Genomic DNA, 14,790 nt, shown 5'->3' with positions numbered 1-14,790 from the left:
TGATCACACACGTGTATTCACTGTCTAGAAACATTCTGAGAAGCTATACCTATTTATTGCACGTGCAGTGGGCCCACAACCTGCATATACTTTACATATGCAACCTTACACGGAGGGATAAATGAATAAATGGAGAGAGAGGGAAAACCCAACATTCCCATACTCCATATATTTATTCTTTTCCCCACCCACACACCCAGCAGGGCTTTTTTTGCTTGTTGGGCTCTGAGAAGGTCACACAAGGGTCCTGGGATGCTCCCAGAGCCTTCAAGCCTTCTTCCCAGAGCCCAGTAAGCAGCCCTCCACCTTGCTGGGGGGGGGGGTCTGGGGTTTCTGCTTTTCCATGCGGACCCCCAGAACCAAACCCTCGCGTAAGTAGTGAGCCAACTATATAGGTGTGTTATCAAAGGCTCACCGGGTTAGCAAAAGCCTGTTGGTTTCATTTTCCTAATTCCAGCTGCTTCCCCATACAAGTCAATGTGTGGTTGAAATTAACCAGACCAGAGGTATAGCTTCTGGGTTAGTCAATTCCAATCCCTAGGGAAACTTTGAAACAGATCAGAGAATCATAGAATGGTAGAGTTGGAACTGCCATAAACAGGGGATCTTCATCTTGTAGTCAGCTAGCCCTGAGCATACATCTCTAATTCAAAGCACTTTACAGATGGCCATGTACAGATGGCCTCTCAGGACAACTTTGTCTCATGGCCAGACATGATGTGGTACACAGATAAGCCTTCAGCCACAATCTTTTTTGAGAAACAGATCAATCCGGCAGCCATCTTGCCACATGGAAAGGTTAAAAGCACATTAGCTGAAGAGAAGACTACAGAATATGACCCGGGTGGAGAAAGAACGTAGTTTCAGGCAGGTAGCCGTGTTGGTCCGACGCATTCGAAATAAATTAAAAAATTAAAAAATTGTCCGGTAGCAATTTATAGAGACCAACTAAGTTTGTTTTGGGCATAAGCTTTTGTGTGTATGCACACAGAAGTTTATACCCAGAACAAACTTAGTTGGTCTCTAAGGTGCTACCAGAAATTAGTGTTAACATTTCTGTCACAATGAGTTAGCACAAGCCTTAAGCTTAAAATAAATCACATATACAGTGGTACCTTAGGTTACAGACGCTTCAGGTTACATATGCTTCAGGTTACAGACTCTGCTAACCCAGAAATAGTACCTCGGGTCAAGAACTTTGCTTCAGGATGAGAACAGAAATCGTGCTCCGGCGGTGCAGCAGCAGCAGCAGGAGGCCCCATTAGCTAAAGTGGTGCTTCAGGTTAAGAACAGTTTCAGGTTAAGAACGGACCTCCAGAATGAATTAAGTTCTTAACCCGAGGTTCCACTGTATTTTATTAGGTTTAAAATATTCTTTCTGTTTATTATTGCCACGTGCTCAGAGCCACTTCTGAGGCAGGAGGAGAAGTGGCTCTTAAGTCTTTCTGTCAAGTAAACAAAGTGAGTGGCTGCCGGCTCCCAGCTGCGAAAACAAATACAGAAGGGAATGATTTTGTCTGTGACTTGGGGACAGGGAGATCAAAGTGGGAAGGATGTGCATCCTGAAGAAGGGGGGAATGGGAGATTTGCAATAAAGAGGATTGCTGTAATGATGGTGTTACGTACTGAGTTGAATAGGATCCAAACTGCAGCAGTCTGATTGGTCCTAGAACAATAGGATTCAGAATGCAGCAGTCTGATTGGTCCCAGAACAATAGGATTCAGAATGCAGCAGTCTGATTGGTCCCAGAACAATAGGATTCAGAATGCAGCAGTCTGATTGGTCCCAGAACAATGCAGCAGTATGATTGGTCGGCAGGAGCCACCCAATCCAGCTCCAGATAGAAGTGAATCCACAACCTGATTGGCCTACAGGAGAATTCCGGAATTAGACAATCATGTGCAGCCCATTGTGTAAATAATGTATATAAAGCAGATACTTTGAGGGGACTTTCATTCATTCCTCCTCACCACTATGAGCTGAATAAAGAGCATGAAATCCACTCTCGACTCTGAGTATATTTCAGATTCCCAGCTCAGCCAATCAACAAGAGGGGCAGAAGGACATACAGCCTTTTGCACTGCATTGATTGGAAGTTGCCAGAAAGGGGCTCACATCTCCCCTGGCACTTTCCCCCTTCCACTCTGTGGACTGCTTAGTGCAGTCATAGGCAAACTTGGCTGTACTCGACTACAATTCCTATCATCCCTGACCACTGGTCCTGCTAGCTAGGGATCATGGGAGTTGTAGGCCAAAAACATCTGGAGGGCTGAGTTTGCCTATGCCTGGCTTAATGTGTCAAGAACCATGGGCTCTGTAACTGTTCAAGAAGCAGTGAGGCAACCCACTAAATCGAGCCGATATGTCTGGATTTCTTTTCAAAGTGGTTGGTTTTTATTTGCAAGGCACATCTTCAGTGGGCAGTCCTTCCGTTACATAAGCCCCGAGAGCAGAGAGCGAGCATTTCTTTAAAAGGCAATAAAGCTGACTATACTCTGTGGAGCAGATCCAGATTTCACCGTAACCGAAACAGCCCTCAAGTAGGCCGTCTGGTTGGCTTTTTGGGAGTGGGAGCTATTCTGGAAATGTCTGGTGCCACTGTGATTATATTCCATGGTTTCCTCTTGGTTTTGTACCTTACATTCAGTAGCTCCGTTGACAGAAGGAGCCAAAACTAACAAAGATGTGGCGCTGGCAGAATATCTGGCCTGGGCTTTCCTGTTGATGGTGCTCTTTTGTGGCGCTGGAGCTGACAGCCCATGAGAAGGGAGATGCTTGGGCTTAAGGAGTGAGGATTTTATGAACAAAATCTTTTTTATTGTTATTAACAGCAGGAGTTAGAGAACCGCACAGCAAGCAGAAATAAATAGGTGAAGTTTTTCCCAGCACACGGGATGGGGTGCCAAGCCTATTTTGCCAAGATTTTGACTGACTGCAATGGAGATTTTTTTCCTGTTAGTCATGCTGCTGTAGCTTTTTGCTGCTGTTTTCGGTGGGTGGGTGGTTTATGGGTTTTTTCTGAATTGCATGCTTCATAGGATTGCTAGTCCTACTCGAGAGCAGGCTCACTGAAGTTAGCAGACATATCGGTGTTGGTTTTTTTGTATGTAATAAGCATGGAAATAAGCATTAAAAAAAATTAAAAAAGAAGAAGTTAGCAGACATGGCTAACTTAATGTTGTTCATTTCAATGGGCAGGATTCATCAAATGAACATCGGCAGGGGTTTGCAGGATCCACTTCCCAGTCACCCCTGCTCTAAGTCCTTAGGGAGGTGAGCAATTTTATCCTCAAAATGCATTCCATTTTGGTTTTGCTTACCGGAATGATACATATTAATCAGCCTTGTGTGCCTCTCAGATATGTTCTGCCAGATGGGCTACTTGAGGATGCAATGGAGGTGGAGAAGAAAGCTCTTTTGCCACCTTCACTACCAGGCAGGTGTTGCCTTTGCAGAAATCCTTATGCCTTTAGCATTTAAGCCATCTACTGGATGCTACAGAGCAAATATACTGGTACTCATGGCTCAAAGTTTCCTTGATGCTGAATGAATCTACTTCATTTGGTGGCCTCACTCAGGAAAATACAAGAAATGAGACGGGTTCGGGAAAAGTACCAGAATGTTCAGGGCTTCTCTAAAAAAATTATCACTAAAGAATGCTCTTTTCTCCTTGCTTTTTGGACCAAGGTTTGCTGAATTAAACCTACGTTTCTGAAATCCCAAGAGGAAAGGCTGTGAGCCAGTTTCTTGACACGTCAGCTTGTGTACTGAGTGGCCTATTTTCCACTCCAGATGCAAGATATCTCTTGGGCAGAAACAGATGTAGGAGGGATGAAACCATTCCCCTTCTATCCAGCAAAAGACTCAGAATTTCATTTGGAAGCCTCCCCCCACACCCCCTTTTAGAGAGAGTGCTGCAGAAAACTTGCATGTCTTTATTTGATTTGATTCCTGTCCTGTATGATGAAATTAAAGGTGCCTTTTCTTGCCCCACTAAATTAAGATCAAGTCTTACTTCAAGCATCTTCTTTTATCAGTGAAGGCATTAAAAGTCCTTTTAGTAGCCGATTGGTTTTGTGGCCTGAATCTAACAAATCATCTACACTAGCAACACCTGTGCAAATGTCATGCACTGCGCATTAAACAGGCAAGTTGATCGGTAATGGAAATATTTTATAAAGTGTTTTGATATACTTTTTTCTATATTTCCTTAGGTTGTATTAAGCAACCATGGGCTATTTGGGGGAGAAAAGGGAATGTATAAAATCGATAAGATAAAATAAACACAGGCCACAATCCAGCACAAAGTTAGGCAAACATAACACACACACCCCCCAAAAAGTGAAAGGGCTTATGCACACTTAACTCTGTTTTGGATTGTGACATCAGCATTTGCGGAAGAGTCGGTGTTAACTCCTCAAACTTAAAACTGGCTACAGTTACTGACAAATATTAATGCTGGCTGTCTATTAAGAGCTCCACTGTGATAGTTTCCAGATGAATATGGCCTTCCTTCCTAGGGGAGAGCGGAACTTCAGGCTTGCATAACCCCATTGCAACACCACAACCCATTCAAAGCCATGCACATGTCCCCTGTTTTTTACAGCCAGCAGATGCACAGGAAGGGAAGGTGTTGAAACATACAGACACTAGCCAGCTCTCAGTATTTAGTAGTGTAGTTAGTGGCTAATTGCAAGACAGCAGGGTGAGGTGGGCCATTTCCACTCAACAGTTCTAGCCTAGAAAAACAGATCCAATCCTAACATGCACTTCTGAAGCCAGGAACAGGAGGAGCAATGCAGGTGTTGTGATGTGGTCAGCTTGGGTGGGTTTTAGATGTTTCCATAGTGATGTGGCAAAGGGCTGACACAATGGGATTTTGGAATCCACCCAGGAGCCAGACAACTGTCCCAGCCGCCTGTGGGCTTTATATCAAGCAAACCTGGCCTTGCACATTACACTTAGGCCACAACAACTGCATATACCGGTATTTAAAGCACTCTTATGGCATTTTAAAAGTAATATTTTCCTCCCAGAGAATCCCAGTGTCAGGGACCATACTGAGGAGAGCTGCACTGAGGAGGAATCGTGGGAGCCTTCTCCTCCCCCTGAGCCAGATCCTGAATCTTCCCAGGAGCAGGAGGAGCAGTATAGATTTGGAACACTGATTTGCAGAGGGGCACAGTTCAGAAGGCAGAAGCTGGGAAATACTGGATGGGGAACAGCTAGGAGAAGAAACACTGGAAGAGAGAGGGTTAACAGGATGTGAGGGCGATCTGGCTGCGACATCTGTCACCCCATTGATTGCTAGGGTTGATTCAGCTGATCTGGCTGGCTAGGCGGGTGTTCCCTTCCTCCCTCACCACTCCATGTGCATCCCTCCCAAAGCTGCACACTCAATGGAAGAGGACAACCATCTCAGATAGAAGGAGTGTACCATTCTTCGGTCAAGGGAGAGGGTTAACAGATTCACAGTCTCTGTACAGCATTCCTCCACTGCCTTCCCGAAAGTCGAGAAGAGCTCAGAAAGTGGCAGAACAGAAAGCACAGAGGGTACAAGGTCAGATTACAAGACTTAGAAGTGATGTAGTTTAATAGGGACAGAAAGGGGTGGGATCCTTAATTGGGAGCACTGCCATTACTAGTAGATGTGTTCTTTGTTTTCTCACTGTGATGATTAAGGTTTCAAACTGGTAAGAAGACTCCTTTCCTTTGTTCTGCTTATCTACTGCCCTGGAGGAGGAAGCTAATTCCCTGAAGCCTGACAACCAGGAAATGTAATTTGTGAAGAGTGCTGAGATTTGTTAGGAGACCCCTACTCACCTCAGAAAGCTACAATTTTCAGAAATATTTTAACAACCAACCCCTCTTTCCAGGGAATCCTGGGAATCATAGCTCTGGGCAGGGAACTGAGGTTTTTGAACAACTCTTCAGCATCCTTGACAAACTCCAGTTCCCAAGATTCTTTGGGGGAAGACGTGGCTATTTAAGTGGTATATGTATGGTACAGATGTGGCTTAAGTTTCACTTTCCCATGTGTAAAATAGGAACTGTAGCGATATACTATCCAACCCCAAAGAGCTGCTGGCAAAACGAACAGAGTGCACATTTCACAGGCAGGACCCTGTGAATTTTACAAATCTGTAATCTCAACTGTTTGTGGCCCCAGAATGTTTATGGGAGTCACTGTCAATGGGAGGATCAGGTGAGTGCTAGAATTCTGCTTTGCCTGAGCCCACAGTCACCATTTTGGTTATTCCAATCAGTGACTGCACCACCACCCTTAGAATGGCTCCAGCCTCCTCCTCTTTTTCACCCTACCTTCAGCACCAGCCCTCTTCCATACATCCTGTGAATACCACTTATGTGCATCCACATAGCAGCCTCTTGCTTCTTCTGCGTTGTTCTGGTCTTTATAAAATTCAATGACATGGTGGAATGTCAACAATACGGAAACAGCTCATTCCATCATTATAATGTTGCGAGCCCTTTGGAGTGTCTGGTGAGCTGTAAGGAGGATATAGTTCTATGCATGTGTACACCCATACACAATGCAACATCTGCTTCCCATTTTATGAAGATCTGCATGTTTTAAAACTTCACATAATTGTGGTGCTGAATGTAGGGTGGTTCACTTCCAAATATGAAAAATCTTCTTTCCTAGCCCTGTATTTTCAGGTCTCGGGACAGTTGATGTGGTTACTTCACTCTCACAGCCTCTAAATATACCATTGATCCTGAGGGAGCTCTTTAGTTCCTTTAAGGCAAGTGTTGGTGACCCTGTGGCCCTCCAAACATTGGATCCTGACTCCCATCAGGCCCAGATGGCATGGCCAATGGTCAGGGATTATTGGAATGGCAGTCCAGGAACATTTGGAAGGCCACAAGTTCACCATCCCTGCTTCAACGCCAGACTGGTTGGGAAAGAAGTTAGGACATCCTCTCTTTGAGTTGTATCTTTACTCAGTGTAAATTCATTGGAGGTAATAGATTTAAGGAAGTCATGTTCATGAACATTGATGGGTCTACTCTGAGTATGACTAGCATTGAATGAAGCCTTTTTATCTTTATTTGTCTGTGGCAATATATTCATTTCTAGATGTTCTGTTGTTGCTTTAAGGTAACCATTGCACCATTGTGCTAGTCACAAACAATTTCTTCTCTTCCATCTGGTGGAATTTGGTTTACTTTTGGGTCTTAGGGTAGCAGAGTATAGTTTCTGTGCTCTGCACCCAGAACCTCCAAGACCAGAAGTTAATGTCAGTTCACATTTTCCTTATGTGTATCATGGAGAAAAACATTAAGTGAACTGTCTCAAGGAGCAAGTTGTGTCTGAGGGTTTCTCTTGAGGGAACATGATTCAGTGTTAAGTCATGCATTTCTGGATTCCTCCCTCCAGTACCATAAATTTCTGTCAGATTTATGGAAACTTCCCCAGTTACATGTGTTAACTTGTTTCTGTCTGTATCTAGAATGAGATGCACTGGGCCCATAATTCATGTGTCTGCACTGTTCACACACCAAGCATAAGAATGCAATAAGGACATAACAGCAAATGTCTCTAGGTCCCTCTTCAGCCTACTATGTGGCATATTCTCCAATGGGACTTATTTAATAGCTGTAGTACTCTATTATGTGTACTGGTGGCCACTATGGGCTGCATTTCTACCTAATAGGACTAGCATCTTTTGGTTCAATCTCCCTACCTTGCTAGCATATACCAAATTTTAGAATTCCGGCTAACATGCACAACTGTGACTCCTCCACCCAAAGTTCATCAGAGTATAGTAATGGAGCCCATTTCTGATGACGGGGTTAGATCAGAACAAGTGACATTATATAATAGATTCTGAGCACATGTGGAATTTATTTTCTCCACAGTTGAGCAGCAACCAGATCCCTAGTGATCCTGTGTTAAGTATAAAGGCTTCCCAGGCAACATGGAGGCAGGGCTCAATTCTCTACTGCACATCATTTGAGGATTTAAGACTTCTATCCAATACATAAAGTCCCATTGAATTCAGTGGACCTTGCTTCTGAGTAGGCATGTGCTTGACTGCAGTGAAATCACTGCATGAGTCCTGTTGCAATTCTGCACACTTGTACAAGCTAGGCACATTTGTGAAAACAAAAAGCCCCAGTTGTTGCTATCACAGAAAACAGCTACTCCCATCTAGTACACATACTTACATTTGTAAGTGAAATACAAGGGGATAGCAATCTATCTGATAAGCAAAGGACACTTAGATTATTATTAAGAACTCCTTGTTCCCCCCTCTATTAAGAGCCAAGACGTTAGCCAATCCCACAAGCATCCCCCACTTTTACTAGCAAAGCAGCTCCTCCCAAGGACATGAAAGCCAAGCTTAGCTTTGTGCAAGGAAAGTGGAGGGGCTGGAGGGGGTCTAGGCTTTGGTGCTGCTTCAGTTCAGCATCTTTTCTGCATTGGATAATCGTAATTGCAAAGACATCCATGTGCTGGAACTTGCAAAGGGGAGGATTCCTGGTTAAATTCTATCTCCCTTTTTTCTGATGCAATTGCTCCTTTTTGCTTTTGTCAATGCTCTGCATTCAGCTGCCACGTATGTAAAGAAGTTGCAGTTATAATTATCTCGCTGGCTCTGTCATTTGGTGCTCTTTAAGGGAAGGTTTCGCTTCAGGCCAGAACACAGAGCATTTAAGCAGCTGCCACGTTGCAAGCAGAAAGCGAGCTGGTTCCACTCTTTAAACTTTTCCAGATGTTTTTGTCTTAACAGGGCAAGTCCCAGCAGCTGCACCATTTCAATGCCTCGAGGCTGGAAGGCATAACTAGTCCACCGCAGAAAACATTCAGCCTTGCTGAAGCAAGTGACTGAAATGCAGGAATGGGAATTGTACAGAAGCATCTAAGCCGGTTGCCACCTTTTAAACTGGATCAGCTCCTGTGCCTTTAACAGCAGACCAATGTGCCGAAAAGTTGCTGGTAAACCTTTTTCAAAAAATCTCTTATGTCCATAACAGCAAGGATGGAGAATTTGTGGCCTCCCCCCATAACTTTGGTGGAATTCATCTCCCATCAGCATGGCCAGTGGTCAAGGATGATTGGAGTTGTAGTTCAACAACATCTGGAGGTCCACAGGTTGTCCATCTGTGCCATATCAAGGACTGCTAAATTTCTAGATATCTATAGCTACTGTTAAAAGGCATAAGGATGATGGCAGTGTTTAAAAAGAGAGGCACAAGCTTAGGCAGAAGAGAGGCAAACTAATGCATACTGGATGGGAGTGAGTTCCATTTAACTCAGTGGGCTTTACTTCTGAGTAGGTGTGTATAAAATTGCCCTGTCAGTGTCCATATATAATCTTCTTGGGTATTTGACTCCCAGCTATTCTCAGAAAATGCAGCAGTTAGGGGCTAGCAAAAGGGCTGGCCAAGTTATTGCACTCCAGGATGGAGAGGTTGTTTTGTTTTTGCACACCTAAGCCACACAACATCTGTGCACATCCTATCCCAGTGTCTCAGTCATCAATGGTGAGCTGTACAAGGATGCTACAGGCCACACGTGGCAACATGCAAGCAACACACTACCGCCTCATGTCTTCTTTGCCCTGAGGTTTGATTCCCACACTTCTGGTTGTACGTTGGAGCCCAAACCAGGCGCTGGGACTACATGAGTTCCCTGTGCTGAGCTGGCCTTAGATACACTCATGCTTACTCTTTTCAAAAAAGAGTTGGTTGAAGACTGCTCTCACACACTCTAGGCCAAGCTGAACATGACACACACATCCCATCTACGTGGCCATTAAGTACTCATTGTAAATCATAGACAAACATTCTCCGAATGTCCTGTTTTATTTGAATCCCAAACGTTTGAAAATGAGAACATGACTATGAGAAACCAGGATGCTGCTCCAGTCCACATTTCTGGTTTCCAGGGCCAAATACCAACAATCCAATTAATTTGTATACCTTCTCTTTCAGATGGGTGTGTCAGACATGGCCTCCCTAAATAAAACAACAGTTTTCCACTCACCTTCAGTAATTGATGGACCAACCTTCTCCTCCCAACCTTATCTAAAATGCTCCTTCATTTTCAAGGCTGAAGGGACATTTTTTCACCTTTGGTGGACTTGTCCAAAAGTGAAGGCCTTCTGGGAAATGATCTATAATGAATTAAAAAAGGTGTTTAGGTACACCTTTCCCAAGAAACCAGAGGCCTTCCTCCTGGGCATTGTGGACCAAAGGGTGATAAAGAAGGATAAGACATTTTTTATGTATGCATCTACAGCAGCAAGAATACTTATAGCAAAATATTGGAAGACACAAGATCTTCCCACGCTGGAAGAGTGGCAGACGCAGTTGATGGACTATATGGAATTGGCCGAAATGACTGGTAGAATCCGGGATTTGGATGAAGAGACAACGGAAGAAGATTGGAAAAAATTTAAGGACTATTTGCAAAAACAATACAAGCTATATGAATGTTAAGAATCTGCATGTTTTGGAACTTAGCTCCTGCAACTAGATCGAGAAAATGGGAAGATAAGTTACACTTAAGAAAAAGTTGAAATTTAAGGTTATTATATTTTTTATTTTAAGGCATAAATATTAGATAGAAGGCACCTTAAAATTAGAAGTGAAATATTTTGAAAGATATAAATAAGATACGAAACAAGGTAATAATTTGCTGATATGTTTTATTGTAAAGAATGCAGGGTGAGGGAGGTGTGGGGAAGTCCAGCTAACAATTTAAAAATGTATTTTGAAAGTTGGAGTATTATTTATCTTTCTTCTTTTTTTTCTGTAAACTGAAAATGCAATAAAAAGTTTTTAAAAAATAAAAATAAAATGCTCCTTCATTTTCAGAGTTAACATTTTCTCACTGTTTAAAATGAAGTCTTTGTTAAAACGAGGGGGGGGGGCATTGACAAACAAAAGTCCTAAAAGGACTTTTTCTTTGGAAGTTCTTTGCCATGGAAATTCTTAAGGGATATGCCTGGTAGCATTATGAATGAGTTGTTCAAAGACAGTGATGCCTCTTGCTTTTGATTTATGAAATATCATAAATGGGGTTTGTGAACCATCACCATTGTTATACAGTAACAGCGTCACACACAAAAAGAACAACACATATGGAAAGTTGCTACTGGAACCTAGTGAGTCACCAATCCCATCCTTTTGAATATGTATCATGAATAATCTAATTGATACCCCATTGACTAAGATCATGCATTCCAACTACTGGTACTTAGGCTTTGCTGCTCAATCTGTAGACATCTCAGAGCTATCTGTTGGCCACAGAGGTCATGCTCAGGCTGCCTGACAGCTGGACTACATATGATTCAGTCCCATTTACAACTCCCTTGAGGGAATTCTCCCCCCTCCCTGGTTTTGCCTTTAATCTCACAAGAAAAAAGAACTGTAATTGAATCGGGAATTCCAGAGAGTCAAAACTTTCCATTTACAGTGGTACCTCAGGTTAAGTACTTAATTCGTTCCGGAGGTCTGTTCTTAACCTGTAACTGTTCTTAACCTGAAGCACCACTTTAGCTAATGGGGCCTCCTGCTGCTGCCGTGCCACTGGAGCACAATTTCTGCCTACATTACCTCTTCTGCCCGCTTCCTTTGCTGTTGCCTTGATGTTGGAAAGCAAATTCAAGGTAAATGCCTTCAAGAAGGCCAGTGTCTCTATGTATGATCACAGCAGAGAGACACTTGTTCGGACAGAGATGGAAAGATTTATTATTGTTTAGTACGGAGAAATGGTTGTTGAAACTATGGGAGACAAGGCTGATATGTTTGATTGGAGAGAGGTCATTGGTGACATTTGTTAATAACAATAATGGGAGAACCCCTTTTTGGACTTTTTGTGTGAAAAGGAAAATGTATGAATTTGGGACACATGGGTCTGAAGACTGGGGAAATATTGCTTAACAGAAAGTAGAACCATTCTAGAGTGAATGTTTTGAATAATTTCTTTTATGTAACTGACAGATAGAAAATTGGAAATCCTATTTATTTCTCTCTCTCTCTTTTGTTTTCCTTTGGTGTCCTCTGCTCTGGGCCATTATTGGAGTCCAAGGATTACACACATATGAAGGAGGTAGGTGGATGAAAGGACCCTGGGTGATAGGCAGGGTAGAGAAGATCTCCCAGGATGAGAGATTGGGAGAGGAAAGGAAATCTCCCAGGTGAGAGCTGGGAGGGCCCACTACTTACTGTGGGAGACAAAGGTTAAGAGCTACATTTGAGAGAGGACTCTGCGTTTCCTTTTCTCTTTCTTTCTCTGTTCTTGTTCTTACCAGATTAGTTTTTTTTAACTTACTGTATCACAAAAAAGCTTTAGCGAAATCTTATGGAAAAAGGGCAAGTTTAAATAGGAGCAGGGTTTTGGGGGAGCAGGGGGGAATCACTAAAACTCACAGGCATTGTACTGCTTGAGATATCTGAAATTATAAATATGCAGACAAGATGGTTTGCTAATTCCTTAAATTCTGCTAGCATGAGGGAAGGCAAGAAAGAGGGTATCCCTGAAAACCAGTTACTGGGAACACCAAGTGGGGACCGTACTGTTGCCCCCAGGTCCAGCTTGTGTGGATTTACTACAGGCTACTGTGGGAACAGGATACTGGATTAGATGGGCCTTTGGCCGGATACAGTGAGACTCTTCTTAGGTTATCAGCCAAAAGGTTGGAGAGTTTCTACTCAAGGCTAGGTTGCATTCTATCAATATATAAATGTAAGAATGTTAATAATGCAGATGACAACCAATCCCCTCACCGCCAACCCCCAGTTTATAAATGGCTGTGGTTAATACTATAAAATGCTGTGTTTCACAAACTAAGTTTTTTTGGAAATTCAGCTTATCTCCTTGGAAAAAAAGGATATCCATGTTAATGGTGTTTTTATTTTCATAGACTTGTTATAATTCCTATTATAGCAATAATAATAATAATCTGGATTGTATTACTGGTGTCTTTGGCCCACCTTCTGCTTCGAGGTATCATATATGCTTTCCACGATTATTTTGTTCAGTGTTTTGATTTTGCATTTTAATACAATACAGGAAAAAACAAATAACTGTAGGAACTCTTGTTCACACCATTATGAGGTCACTCACCACCCAACTGGCCACAACCCAACACAGAATTACTGTGCTTAAGCCCCCTTTAATCAATGGACTTAAGCTACATTGGATTGTTGCCACCCTCTCTGCAATATGTGAACATGCCCTGAATAGGTTTACGAGGTCAGACGGATCCCTCCGTCTCTTAACAATGCAGACTCTCCTTCCGTATATACTTAAGGCCACTCCACACAAGACGATTTCCCTGTTCTGTAGGTGGGAGGATACAATATGCTAAGGGGCTGCTGCCAAAATGGTACCCCTGTGTTCATTTTTTCACCTCTGCTATACAGTATGTTGTAGTGGGGCTTAGGTAAAGGTAAAGGGACCCCTGACCTTTAGGTCCAGTCGTGGCCGACTCTGGGGTTGCGGCGCTCATCTCGCTTTATTGGCCGAGGAAGCCAGCATACAGCTTCCAAGTCATGTGGCCAGCATGACTAAGCCGCTTCTGGCGAACCAGAGCAGCGCACGGAAATCCCGTTTACCTTCCCGCCGGAGTGGTACCTACTTATCTACTTGCACTTTGACGTGCTTTCGAACTGCTAGGTTGGCAGGAGCAGGGACCGAGCAACGGGAGCTCACCCCGTCGCGGGGATTCAAACCACTGACCTTCTGATCAGCAAGTCCTAGGCTCTGTGGTTTAACCCACAGCACCACCCGTGTCCCTGTAGTGGGGCTTACTAGTACCATTATCCTGAGCACATCATAGCTGAGCAGGGACGTAGAATTAGCATAATAACAGCAGGATGCAAGGAAAGTTGAGTTCCATGCTGTACTAGGATGGGGAAAAGGGAATGTGATGCTGGGCTGCTGTTTTCAGAAGCAGGCTTAGGGGGGACAGTTGTGTGGGTGATGTGTAGTTTCACTGTGGGAAAAACCAGACACACTGCAAGTTGGGAAGTGCAGCCATGAGTATTAATTCTGCCCCATGGATTAAAAGTCTCTGTATGCACTTTGTCATACTTCTGACTGAGCTTCTGTCCTTTCATACAGAGCTCTGACTGGTGAGGGCCATTGTGATGTGGTGGTTAGAGTGTCAGACTAGGACCTGGGAGATGAGGGTTCAAATCCCCACTCAGCCACGAAGTTTGCTGAGTCATCTTGAGCCAGTCACTGCCTCTCAGCCTAACCTACTTCACAGGCTTGTTGTGCGGATTAAATGAGCCTTGAGCTCCTCGGGAGAAAAGACAGACATTTATTGCTAGAAAAGCAATAAATGAATAAAAATTCAATAGATAAATATCAGTGTAGGGAAAATATGTGCCAATCACACACTAAAAGATGGCTATGAATGCCACCAAAAAAACAGTGGTGTGCTTCCTTAGATAATTGCCATTATAGCAATTAGGGAAGTTTTTAATATTTGATGCTCTATTGTGTTTTTAATATTCGATTGGAAGCTGTCTAGAGTGGCTGGGGAAACCCTGCCAGATGGGTGGGGTATAAATATTATTATTATTATTATTATTATTATTATTATTATTATTATTATTATTATTATTCCTTTGTCACACTGCTTGCCTTAGGAGTTGGTGCTAATGTGGATGGCACTATTGTTGTCCTTTCGCTAGAATACTTGCAGCTGGATCCTCAGTCAGGTTATGCACCAATACGCAGCCATCTCCATCGGTCTGCAAGGTTTGTATGAACAGGAAGGACTGGGCAGCACCCCATAAAGCCGACA

Source organism: Podarcis erhardii (assembly GCF_964252035.2).
Source record: "Podarcis erhardii genome assembly, chromosome: 2".
Taxonomy (NCBI): domain Eukaryota; kingdom Metazoa; phylum Chordata; class Lepidosauria; order Squamata; family Lacertidae; genus Podarcis; species Podarcis erhardii.
The sequence above is the reverse complement of the archived record's forward strand: the minus strand, read 5'-3'. Positions refer to the sequence as shown.